Source organism: Mizuhopecten yessoensis, unplaced genomic scaffold, assembly GCF_002113885.1.
Source record: "Mizuhopecten yessoensis strain PY_sf001 unplaced genomic scaffold, ASM211388v2 scaffold587, whole genome shotgun sequence".
Taxonomy (NCBI): domain Eukaryota; kingdom Metazoa; phylum Mollusca; class Bivalvia; order Pectinida; family Pectinidae; genus Mizuhopecten; species Mizuhopecten yessoensis.
The window spans coordinates 68,265-80,556 of record NW_018403621.1 but is presented as its reverse complement, the minus strand read 5'-3'; the positions used below and the strand labels follow the sequence as shown (position 1 = coordinate 80,556).

The 12,292-nt window shown below is 36.7% G+C and overlaps 1 long non-coding RNA gene across 1 annotated transcript; it reads right to left on the bottom strand.

Annotated features, from left to right (window-relative positions):
- Positions 1-5,585: 5,585 nt before the first annotated feature.
- On the bottom strand, positions 5,586-10,019 carry LOC110450895. The gene is made up of 3 exons (XR_002463018.1): positions 9,821-10,019; positions 7,218-7,268; positions 5,586-5,667 (listed from the first exon to the last, which is right to left on the bottom strand). It is a non-coding gene; the product is annotated as an uncharacterized LOC110450895 (long non-coding RNA).
- Between the last annotated feature and the right edge of the window lie 2,273 nt (positions 10,020-12,292).

The window sequence follows — 12,292 nt, the reverse complement described above, 5'->3', positions numbered from 1 at the left end:
CCCCACCACAAATATTGTTTTAAATTAATAATAGTTATTTTCGGAATCTATGATAAATGTTATTATGCATTAAAATTGTGTGAAATTTTACATGCATAAATCTACATGATAGTTCACCCTATTTCTTTTGGAGATGTACCGGTAATGGGAAATGCACTATTTTTTATTTGGCCTGTGAGCACTTCACATTTTTCGATTGAAATTTACAATCATTCAAAAGAATGCATGTACTTCACCAAGCACTAGTCTATATATTGTCAGATTTATACAAATAATGAATACATGTACAAATTCCACCTGATGAGTTTTGCTACTTTAATATCATAAATAAATGATAATACATGTACATGTGTTCGAAGCTACATGTATATTATATGTATTTGTAGTTAGTGCCACACTTTCCCAATAACATAAACAATCTTGGATAGTATGCATATGTTTGTAAAGCAGTTAAAAATAAAAAAAATAATTAAGTAAATTCATCAATTTTATTTTTAAATGGTGGCGACTTCAAGTGCCCTAAGGTATCTCTGGTTCTCCAAACGCACTGTTTTGCCTACCAGTACTACCAGAGGGGACCACAGGATTGCACTCAGTTTGGCCGTCCATGCGTTTGTATGAGGATGTCAGACATTGTGTGGGCTTCATCCATCCATCCGTCAGTCATTCAGTCCTGACACTTTGGCCGGAGCATTTGAACACCCCATGGCCACTATCTATGATATGATGGGCTAACACTAGGGATTTGTAATATCATGATGTCACAAGGCGACAGGTTGTTATAATGAGGGCTATAATTTGTTAGCATCTCTTTACATATATTTTCTATATGAGTGGATCTCCGTTTTTACGGACATTTCTATTGATGTATACGTAACCGTCTTTACATTGTAACACTAAACACAATTATTTGGTTTTAATTACAAGTTTATGGTATCATTCCAGTCCTGCACGTACAGCTCTTCATATATAACAAGTCATATGAGGATGACATATCCCCCCGGCTACATAAGTCGAGTGATACTGACACCCTTGAAACTAGAGAAAGCGCAAAGCTCACAATGCCCCCAACCCCCGCATGCTGGACCTATGGCCAACTGCATCAATATTGTTGTCCTCTGAAACTATATTTGAGTATTAACCTTGACCTTTGACCAATAATGCGTCCGAGGTATGGTTAAGGCAAACAAGTGTGTGAAGTTTCATCAAAATAAGTGAAGGAATACAGCTGCTTGAGTGATGACAAGCAATGTCTGGTCAAATTCTATTTTTAGTAACAGTGACCTTGACCTTTGACCAGTCATGCCGGTATTAAAATTTGTCCGAGGTATGGTCAAAGCAAACAAGTGTGTGAAGTTTCATCAAAATAAGTGAAGGAATACAGCTGCTTGAGTGATGACAAGCAATGTCTGGTCAAATTCTATTTTTAGTAACAGTGACCTTGACCTTTGACCAGTCATGCCGGTATTAAAATTTGTCCGAGGTATGGTCAAAGCAAACAAGTGTGTGAAGTTTCATCAAAATAAGTGAAGGAATACAGCTGCTTGAGTGATGACAAGCAATGTCTGGTCAAATTCTATTTTTAGTAACAGTGACCTTGACCTTTGACCAGTCATGCCGGTATTCAAATTTGTCCGAGGTATGGTCAAAGCAAACAAGTGTGTGAAGTTTCATTAAAATCCGTGAAGGAATACAGCTGCTTGAGTGATGACAAGCAATGTGGGACAGACGGACGTTGTGTGAGAGTATATTATATATATATATATATTACATTATGGGGATGTTTTCTTGTAATTCTGTTCAAATATGTGAAAAAAATCAGTTTCCTTTGGGATTTTGAAATTTATTTTTACATAAATTTCCTCACAATGCACCGGAAACCCTCACTGTATGCACATGGACTTTTTTTATAAACGGAATAAGCAGAAATTGAATGACATTGTGGAGATATCCCTACAATGTCAAGACGAGGGCTAAATTTTGGGGATATTTCCTTTGTTTTCGACATTGAATGTCATTCAATTTCTGCTTATTCCATTTATAGAAAAGCCCATGTGCAGTGAGGGTTTCCGTTGTGTTTCTGGTGCATTTTGTGAAGAACGTTATATAAAAATAAATTTCAAAATCCCTTAGGAAACTGTTTTTCACATTTTTTTTTTAACTGAATAATCCGAAAACATCCCAAGAATGTTACTCTCACACAACGCCAGATGGACAGACGCACAGACACTGATCGTTACCACTATATCCCCCAACCAGAAGGCCGAGGGATAAAAACCGAATGATTTTTGCACATTTTTAGATCGCCTGAAACTTTATCCTAAGAATTTTGGGGCAACATCATCTTTGAAGTGATGGCCATTTAATTTATTTTTTTTATTTTTTTTCAAAAAAAGCTCAAAAACTCAATTTGTTAAAATTGGCCCATGGTTTTTCTATATAGAAATGATCCCTGGGGATCTTGTTGTCGCATTAGAACCGGCCCAACCCTGCTCATTTGCAATCCTCAACTTCAACAAGTCCTTAGTCCAGCGACATTTTGAAACAGCAGGATCGTTTGATGTCGTGGACACACGTGGTAGTACATGAACATGAACATTTTATTACAAGCAGATTAGAACCAGCAAAGAAAAACTACCAGTATATAAATTTATACTTTCTTTATTTGAAGGAAAGACACAATTAAGCACATGTAATTGCCGTAATAACAATTATTTACCACCGATAAGCCCAAGGATCCCTAGTCCATGAAATGAGTGAAATGTGGCGCTGAGCTTAAAACCGGACACCAAATATCAGCCACAATCATTTTATGTCAGGATTGATCAGGGATTATTATGTTGTCAAAGTGGGGGTGGCCTTTAATCCGGTCATGTGGTGTTTTTTTTGGGGGGGTGGGGGGGGAGAGGCATTAAACTATAAGCATGGAATTATCAGCGGTAACATACTGGCATATGTATGGTGGCATATTTCAGCCATCCACTTACGACTTACGTATGTCGACAATTATTGAAAGATGTTAACATAATCTGAGAAGAATTCAAGATGTCGACATACGTAACTAACTCGTAAGTGGATGGCAGAAATATCCACTATATTCTGCTACAAATTGAACAAGAGGCCCATGGGCCTAAACGGTCACCTGACTAAAGTGACGCGAGTCGGCACATTATCATAACTTTCTGTCATATCTATATTCGTTTTGTAGTAAATATTGGCCCCGGGGTGTGACCCCAATTGGAATTACAAAAGGGTGCAGATTAAACAACCGGTACTTTTTCCTAACAGATTTGTCACAGGACAAAAGGATTAAAATGCTGGAGAGAAAATAAACAAAACTAAAACATTTATTCGAGAAGAGATAAGCAATTTGTCCATTGGACATTTTGACCATGGAACTTTGTGTTTCTTTGTTCAATTCTGAGAAACTTTCATTCATAATGTCATAACAAAATGCTTACCAGTCAATTTATATACAACTAATAACGATAACAGTTAACCTGTTTTTTACAAACATGTACCGTCATATAAGCAAGGAATATTTGAAACAGAGATGAGAACAATATAATATATATACATAAATACACTTAATTATACATTTGGCATATCAGGGGCTACTCACTCCACTACATGTAACAATAACATGTACTAAACTTAAACTTGTATTTTGAAGCTTGACTCTGAGATGTCCCAGAGAAGCGTTAGAATGAAAAGCGCTTGACTCCGAAGATAACCTAGAGAAGAGGCATATGAAGCGACTTGACTCTTAAGAAACCCTGGAGAAGCTGAGAAATAGAATATTCGACTTTTAAGCCGATTAAGAGCAACCAAGACTACCTTTACTCTGAAGCCGATTCATGAGAAGTAGGATTTATCTCGAATCTGGTGACCCATGAGTAGCTAAGTCCCAGTCTTAGTAATGGAATATTCTAATAAAATATTGGGGGTAAAATTTCCCAGGATTTAATAGCCCCCCAGGAATTAATAGCCAATGCAAGAATAACCAAATAAGGAGTGAATAGCCCACCTAACCTAGTAAGTAACAATGAAAGTACATGAAATAGGACACATATGACTTAAAGCAAGATTACATCTGGCACTTCAATAAATTTATAGATTTGTTAACAAAACAAACAAAAATCATCAATAAAGTAACAAATATGACCCATAACACATCTTCAAACACCTGGTGAAATATTATACATAATAGTGATATACATGCAATAGGTCTGCAAATTGTTAATAAGATAAGGCATATATATAGTAAACTTTTGATCAGTCAAATGGAAAAAAGGCAAAAACTGTATACAGTAAAGCAAATGTAATACAAATTAAAAACCAGAGCACCACACCGCTGCAAGGTTGCCGCAATAAAATCGGCTAGTTTTCCAGAAACAGATGCCAGAAGTTCTGGCAAACAAAATGTGAATACGACCCATATTCTTACTATTTTTTAAAACTTTGATTTAATACAATGAATATTGCTTATTAAGTCTAAGCAGCGTTTAAAAATGCATGCAGTATTTAAAGTATTTAAAACTGAAAACAGGATCACTAAATTGTGTTTGGTGTTCCTGGGTCTGGTAAGACTATAGCATTTTGAAAAAAAATTACAGATATAAAGGATTGATTTTGTCAATGTCTTGACGGCAGATGTGGCAATGTTGATGCCTCTCCTCCAGTTCCACAGCACACACAAGGCAAACCAAATGGCCACAAGGATTGAAAAATGAATCGCAATATCTGTCTCTGCAAATTCCACAAGCCGGCATTCTTGGCATCTTCACAGTCTGAAAAAAAAATGGATAACAAAATATCAGGCATGGTTTTAATCAAAATTTCTCTCAATTGCTCTTAACGATTTCCTTAAATTATTATGTAATATACACTGCCCTCCAGTTCCTTGACACCTTAATTTTCTTGTCAGTTTGCAACTCAATCGAAAAAAAATAACAAGAGATGCATAATTCGCCCATCGAGGCTTAAGGCGATTCTCTTTTGCCTTCTCGAAAATTGATGGAGATCTGCGTACCGAAATAAACAAAGGGCAATTACTCTGTCAACTAGAATGCAATTCCGTCTTTGCAGAGTTGTCTCCCCTTTGGGTAGGTATGTGCGTCATGGTCATTGTGATGTCATTATATTGCTAAGCAACTGACGTAAAATGCGGGAAATTAAAGACAGAAAAAACGTTGTTTCCCTGGGAAACTGATGACGTCACAATTGTATCGACGTCATTTACATACCCAAAAGGGAGACAACTCTGCAATATGCAAAGACAGAATTGTGAACCTGTGGCATTTCCTGAATATGAGTAGAAGATTTTTTAAAATTTGCTGAAATTTCCTTTTGGGGGTCCCGCCCCTCAGATTTAAGGATCAATTGGACAATACTAGTTTTTCAATATCTGTATGAAATATATTATATTATTCAATATACAGAAATGCTTTTAGACTAAATTCCCTGCATTACCACATGTTCTTTTGCTCAATTGTCCTGTCTGGTTTCTGTACATTATCTATTTGTTGAATTTTAACCCAATTAACTTACGACAGGTGAACCTTGATCTGTGGGACCTTGCAGCATGACATTTGAGGGTTCGATCTGGTGTTGTTCACCTGTAGGATTCTGCTGTTCTGTCGGCTGTATCAGGGATTCAGTTCTGTTCTGTAAACAAATAAGTGGAGATAACTTCACCATGCGACATTGAGACATGGAGTAAAACATTGATGTAAGCTCGTGCAATAATATGTGCTGAGCTCATGTGATTAATTTGTACAGCAAATTGCTCTACAACATTATATACACATATAGTATGGAATAGTATGATGTGTTACGAATATGTGCGGCTGTGTGTGTGTGTGTGTGTGTCAGCCCTTCCATTTGTAGGATTTTGAATCCCCACCAGCTGACGATGTATCCAATCCAGTCAAATATGGTGAATCTCTATCATATAGTTTCGGAGGAGAAGTAATTTAAAGCAATATGGTCAAATTACCCCCTTTCAGTCCTGTCCCTCAACCTCTGCAGTAGTCAGCCCTTCCATTTTTAGAATTGTGAATCTCCACCACATGAGGATGCTTCTAGCCAAATATGGTTCATATATCTAGCAAATAGTTTCAGAGGAGAATTACGCTATTGAAAGCAATATGGTCAAATGACCCCCTTTCTGTCTTTCCCCTCAGCCTCTTGAGGGGATCAGCCCTTCCATTTGTAAAATTTCAAATCCCCACCACGTAAAGATGCTTCCAGCCAAATATGGTTCTTATCCATGAAATAGTTTCAGAGGAGAAGTGTAAAGTAATATGTTCAAATATATGTGTGTAAAAGATGCTTCTAGCCAAATTTGGTCAAAATTCCTTTAGCCATTTCGGAGAAGGAGTTGAAAATGTTGAAAAGTTGAAGATTGACTGCAGAAACAATTTTGGTTCTAGCCATGCAATGTTGAAGTCTGATCAATGAGCGTTACATCCTATTCATAGTACAAAATATTATCCCCTTTCTCCATTTCCCGATTATGAGAAGATATTTTTAAGACTTGCCGAAATTTTCCCTTTTGGGGCCCTTCCCCTCAGGTCCCTGGGAGTTCCCTTAATTTTTGCGAACATGTTTTCTCTTGGCCTAGGTATTATTAACACCCAATTTTGTTCAAATGTGTGCATTCATTGCAATGTTATAGCCAATTTGATTCATTTCCTTATATAACACTAGTAAAACTTGACCCCCGTGTATGGCCCCATATGTACCCCAGCAGAACCGGCATGAACAAACTTAGATCTTGACACCTAAATGTACCTTTTGTACAACACCATTCACCTGTGGCATTTCCCTACTAGAAAAAATGAGCAAAACTCACAATCCCCTACCCCGAAGAGATGGGTGTGAAAGACACAGTATCTTATACCTTTGATGACAAACACACCTGTGAAACTGAGTCAAACATGAAAACTTAATGTTGACGCCACTGCCGCTGCAAAAGTAATATCTATGTCTAAAATGGCCCATTGAAATTGTTCAATTTTAAGAATTTACTATGTAATGGCCCATAGCGATCTAGTAATACATTAATATAACCTGAAAATGGCCCGTTCATTCAAATTTCTTCCTAATCACTGAGCATGAAATTCGCATGAAAAGTCAAATTCACTTAATTCCACCTGATTTTTTTCACTTGAAATTCAAGTGAAGACATATTGCTTTGTTTGATGATGACCTACCAAAATGCCGTCCAAAGAGGGCAAGTCCCAGTCATCATCACTATCCTCATCCTGAAACATAATATAGTTAATATATGTGAATATTCAATCACAAAAACTAAAAGCATTGAACACAGTTTAATAAAAGTTATTCGCAGAACTAGTGACAGAACATTAAAAAACTAATTTGACCTTTGATTTTGAAGATTACAATGACCCAATTATAGTACATTCCACACATTATTTGGGGTGAACCTTCAGTGTTCCAGATAAGCTGCGTACATGCGTAATTTACCATTCACTTTGGCACTTGAACCTTTATCGCATTCATGTTAAGTATATTTGTCAACTCAAACGTACACACTGAAACACATCTGAGCCGGTAGATATTTTAACCACTCAGTAAGCCAGATTACCCCTCACTTCCAAATTGAGGGGTACTATAACCCCATGGTCAAAAAGATACCTGGAACACTGACATTGGTACTCCATGTAACCTTTGTGGAATTATATATAATTTGTCCGTTACATTAATAATATACCCCCCACTCGCTCCCACATATTTTTATTTTTTTTTAGTTACTTACCTATATTTTTACTAATGCAAAGAGATATGAATAATTCTGATATTTTTATTTTCAAAAAAAATTATATCGCCACCGCGATTGGAACCGTGGACGGTTTGGTGATGGAGCAAGCACGTAACCGACTGAGCTAGCGGTCAAGATGTCTCCTAGGTTAACATTTCTTTGCCACTTTTCTGTTAGCATATGGAATGTCAGATAACTGTTTGAATTACCTCCTTTGTGATATATTAGTATATATTAAGTAATCATATATTTTCCTGAAAAGACAAGAAAAGTAGGCCCGTAGCATATATTTTTGATTGCATAACAATTGAAATAATGTAATTTGGAATGCATCACTGCAGCTTTTGTAACTGATTATACATACACTACGCCTCGTTTTATTTACTTAAATTATCAGAAATGTGATAATTATCTATTTGGTCGTTATAATTGGTCAAAATAGGTAAAATAAAAGCAGAACTGTCTGGTATGTGTTACAATACACTTTGTTCTAATGATTTTAAAGCATTATTTTTTTTGTTTTGGATGAAAAAAAAATGTTTAAAAAAAGTTGTCAGCGTTACTTGGAATATGTAACTCCAAAAAAATACCCGCTACTAATACTTTTCTTTGTTTGTTTTGAGAGGTAAGAATACCAAGTTGCTAGAAAAATTGTTGTTTAAAGGGCTTAAATACAGTAGAAAGAAGTCAGTGGTACTCTCTTTTAAAAGCCAAAAGTTGACGATGACGGACAGACGCTGTGCCATGGCATAAGCTCACAATTGGCCCTTTGGGCCAGGTGAGCTAATATAGCCTATATTACATACTTTCAGTTTCATGTTTTTACCTGTCCTACTAGCTTTGGTTTTGATAACAGATATACCCTAGGTCGTGTTGTAAGGCACAGTTTTGCTGCATAACTGCCAACAGTAAATGTCATTCTGTTGAGGATATTTCCCTTAAAGTCCCCCAGAGAGTGTTCAAACTCGTTGTATCTACCCTCCTCTGACACATCCGCAATGAAATTTAAAAAAGAAGAAAATAAATAGAAACGAGACATTATTTTTTTGGCCTTGAAAACGAGTAATGCAGGACAATAAAATCAGATGGGGTGTAACTCAAAAACTAGTAACTATTTTGTTTTGGCTTTAGATCACCACAATGTTTACCCTTAAGCATTTTGCCAGCTGGTATAAAGGGGCGGGGTGGACCTTGGGGGCAGTCCTAGTAGCATCAGCGTATTCGTCTCATTCCCAGCAATTGTATATATGGTTTTGGGATGGGGATCTTGACCGTTTCCATGTATTACAGAGGTATGCCAAAAATTCCCCCATTTGGACCCCGCCCCTCCAGCCCCAGGGGTCGCACCAACTTCATTTGTATAAAATATGATCACCTTGCACCAGTGATGTTTCAGACCAAATATGGAACCAATCTGTGCAGCCATTCAGGAAGAGCAGGTGAGGTAATAAAACAAGAGGCCTGGAGGGCCTGTATTGTTCAGATAACTATGTTTTCCTGGATACGTATAATCATGAAGATATTATATGAAATGTAAACGCCAAGGCTATGCTCTTTTTTTTTGCATACTTGACAGGACTCTTTATGGTATGGTTGTGTTCTTGAAGGAAAATTTGTAGGCCTTGTGTAAAGGTTTAGCACATTTGACCTCTATGGCTTTGAATAAACTTTCCTGACCTCAGGCCTTTGGTTTTTAGAAGTTGTTATAAAGGTTTTTACATAATTTAAATTTACCCCAGTGACATTGACAGTAGGTCAAGGTCGTTTTCTTCGCAAAGTTAAAAGGCCTCCATTCCACTAACATACTGGCCAAATATCATAAAACTAGGCCTTCTTGACTCTTCAGAAGAATTAAGTCGTTAAAAAGTTAACGGACGAACGAACGGACGAAAGACGAACGATGCATCATCCCATAAGCTCCATGTGAGCTAAAAATGAAATGCAGTAAATAATACAGACAATTTTAAAAAGATCCCCACCACTGTGATTTTGTTTAAAATTTTTGTTGGATCATACTTGTAATTTTGTTCTTACCATCGGGGAAAAACAGCTCTTTGGCCTTTGTAAGGACCAATTCATAATCCGTTGATTCTACAAACTCCACAACTCTAGTCCCCCCTCCTCTCTGCGTCCTCACTTGCACATATTTGTGTTGTTTATAACACATCCATCCTAAATTCAGTTTCACTGCCCGTCTTTTCTTTTTTTCCTGGGTAGCTGTAACTGTTGCAGATGCATGCAGCTAAATGATCAGAAGAGAAATAATATTAGTTAGTGCACACTTATTATTAAGACTGAGTAAAAGTAAAAGTCTGAGTAAAGGACAACAAGAGGCAATGAAGGCTATGGGCCTGTACGCTCACCTGTTAAAAAGTATTGAAAATGGAAACTTCTCTATAGCCAGTGATAAATCTACAATTTTATATCAATGCAGGGTCAATTTCAATATTTTTAAAAAATTCTATGGAACAATAAATGTAAATTGAACAAATTTGCTGAAAATTAATGGATCATTAAAGAAATAATGCACCGATGGTGCAGGACTCGCATGTAGATTTATCACTGCATAGCAAAAGGCACCAGTAGGGCACTAGCTAGTCCAATACATGTAGCAAGTTTCGTGAAGTTGTGTTGAAGGATTTTGGAGTTACGCTCTGAAAACGGTAAATTTTGTGTTTTTGGCTATTTGTTTCCATGGTAACGAAAAAAGTATCGAAAATGAAAACTTCTCCATAAGAAAAGGCAGCTAACCAGTAGGGCATGGAAACGGAAACGGTGATCGGATGGACGCACGAACACACGCACTGACAGAGCCCAATTTAATACCCCCCGCAAATGTGTTTCTCCGGGGATAAAAAATTGACATGACCTGGGGATGATTCATACAAAATGTGCTTGAAATTCGGTTTAAAACTGAATTTTATTTTTACTTAATCCCGCTGTTTGTTACATGATCGTTTTCTTTGATTGAAAATTCTGAAAATGTGTAATGAACAGAATATTTAATAGTTTGCCGTTGCCCGTTGAATAAAACGTTTTCACTCGTCATAAAAATATTGAAGTATTCTGCCACACTCGTGAAATATAAACGGTATTTAATAGGAAATCAGTACATGTATCCTGTTTATAATGAATACGGAAAACCCCAAAATATCAACACACAATTTTTCCAACTGAACTCAATCAGGAATTCTGTAGTCGGGGGGNNNNGGGGTGGGTATGTAGCCAATGGCGAAGTGAATTTATTTCCGGGTGAGTTCATATATAAATCATCTCGCCCGTTTTGGCGAATGCGAAATAAAAACTCATATTCCTCCAATTACCGTTATGCCGGATTTAAATGTCTAAATTAGATCAGGTATGAACAGAATACGCATCCGACATGGTGTTTTCGTAACTGTAAACAAGTGTTCCGCTTTTTTAATGTCCTAAATTCATAACAACCGATGAATCGTGGTACGTTTTCAAAGTACTCACGTCGATTATAGTGATTGAACATTGATATTGCTAACGAAACTTGTAAATCCCAATGGATAAATGCTTCCGCTTTATGATCCAACTAAAAAACCTGATATATATGCGTTGCACATAATCACAATAGTTCTTAATTCCAACGTAGCCAAAATCTCGCTTCGAAACGTCCGCCATTTCTGTTTACAACACCGCGCATGCGCAGATGAGCAGCAAAAGTTAGTCCAGAGGCCAGCAAAGGGGTAGTTAATGGTTCTGTTTGTTACAGAGAACGCACAAAAGTGCTGTTATTAATATTTATTATTGGATTATGTTTTTTTCTTTCTCCTGGGACAGCTTCATAATCACACAGAAGCCTATAAAAACTAAAATAAAGGCATTAAATAATGCATTCCAGTTAATTTGGTGTTTTTGTTATATTTTTCAATTTAAATTTGGTCGAGTACAAATTCCATTTGGGCGAGTTGGTTTGTCAAGTTACTCGCCCAGTTTGGCGAGTGACCCAAATTTTTAAGCTCTAACACTGACTTATTGTGGAGTTGCTCTAACACTGACTTATTATGGAGTTCTAATTTGTCATCTATTAAACTACATACCATTTGAACTTCCTGATGCCAATGGTCGATTATCATTAGCTGCCAGTGCTAGGTTTTCTCCTTCCCGGAGCATGTAAAGGATGCTGTCACTGGCAATCTGTCTCAACCCATCGTCATCATCTAGCTGGCCCCCATCCGGCAGCACAATCTTGATAGGGCCTAGACCTTCTCCGACTTCAAACTTTTGCTTATTTTATGCTTATAATATAAAATGTCTAACATTCAAAGCGACTATTTTCATATTTTGCACTCTTTTTTCTTGTCTGATATATATGAAACCTGGCAAACAACTTGCATAGGCTGAATGTTTTATTTATCATATTTTAATTAATGGGCAAATTGCATAATGTTGATCTTTTAATTTTGCTTATTATCAAAACATTGTTATCTTTTATACATTTTTCGGAAACTAATTATTGCAATGGTACGGTGGTATAAA